General features: G+C 30.1%; 1 non-coding gene across 1 annotated transcript; it reads right to left on the bottom strand.

Annotated features, from left to right (window-relative positions):
• Positions 1-264: 264 nt before the first annotated feature.
• LOC117066179 lies at positions 265-371 on the bottom strand. Its single transcript, XR_004430177.1, has one exon. It is a non-coding gene; the product is annotated as a U6 spliceosomal RNA (small nuclear RNA).
• Between the last annotated feature and the right edge of the window lie 658 nt (positions 372-1,029).

Genomic DNA, 1,029 nt, shown 5'->3' with positions numbered 1-1,029 from the left:
GATGGTATCTCACTGTGGCTTTGATTTGCATTTCTCTGATAATTAGTGATTTTGAGCATTTTTTCATGTCTGTTAGTTACTTGTATGTCTTCTTTTGAGATGTGTCTGTTCATGTCGGCCTTGTCTGGTTTTCAATGTTTTTTGTTGTTTTTGTTGTTGTTTTGCTTGTTTAAGTTCCTTAAAGACTCTTTATAGTAGGCCTTTGTTGGATGCAAGGTTTGTGAAGATTTTCTCTCATTCTGTGAGTTGTTTCTTACTCTGTTGAAAAATATGAAATGCTTCACGAATTTGTGTGCTATTCTTGTTCAGGGGCCGTGCTAATTTTCTCTGTGTCGTTCACAGTTTTAGTATAGGTGCTGCCAAATGAGCACAGCTATTCCATTCTGAGGGATAAAGGGTCAGAGTAACAAAGGATGAAAGTGCCTTGAAACTTGTTCTTAGTTGGGAAATCTTTTTAAAAAATCTAGATTTGGATATTCCCAATATATTAGAGGAAAATAATCTCTATCATTGAAATAGCGGAATATAAAACTTAAAAGAAGTAGACTATAAAAAACACTTTGTGATAACAAGTTGGTTAACTATTTAAAAATGGCAGGTTTCATTAAATGACATTTATATTTATTTATTGTTGACATTAAAAACAACTTTTCTTACACAGAAATGTTAAGTTATTTGAAAAACATTGCATGCATACAAATTGTGACTAACATTTTGAGAATTTGTAAGGTATCTAATATTTGACAATTCCCTGATTATTCATTCATAGGTATTTTATTGAAAAAAAAAGCAACCGTAAGAACATTGTAGGTGTTATAGAGAATACAAGGATAGAATAGACATGATATCTATCTTAAGTATGCTATAGTGTAAAAAATGAATAAGTAAGTACAGAAATAATTATAACACAAAGAGTAAAAGCTGGAAAAATAAAATATTAATTACAGAGGACAAAAATGATTCTATTTAGATGTTTAATTTTAGCTAGGTCTTAAAATTGATATAGGGAAGTCTATATAAGGATGGAAA

This window comes from Trachypithecus francoisi, unplaced genomic scaffold (assembly GCF_009764315.1).
Source record: "Trachypithecus francoisi isolate TF-2019V2 unplaced genomic scaffold, Tfra_2.0 Lachesis_group2, whole genome shotgun sequence".
NCBI classification, from domain to species: domain Eukaryota; kingdom Metazoa; phylum Chordata; class Mammalia; order Primates; family Cercopithecidae; genus Trachypithecus; species Trachypithecus francoisi.
Note: the sequence above shows the minus strand (reverse complement) of the source record. Positions and strands in the feature narration are given on the sequence as shown.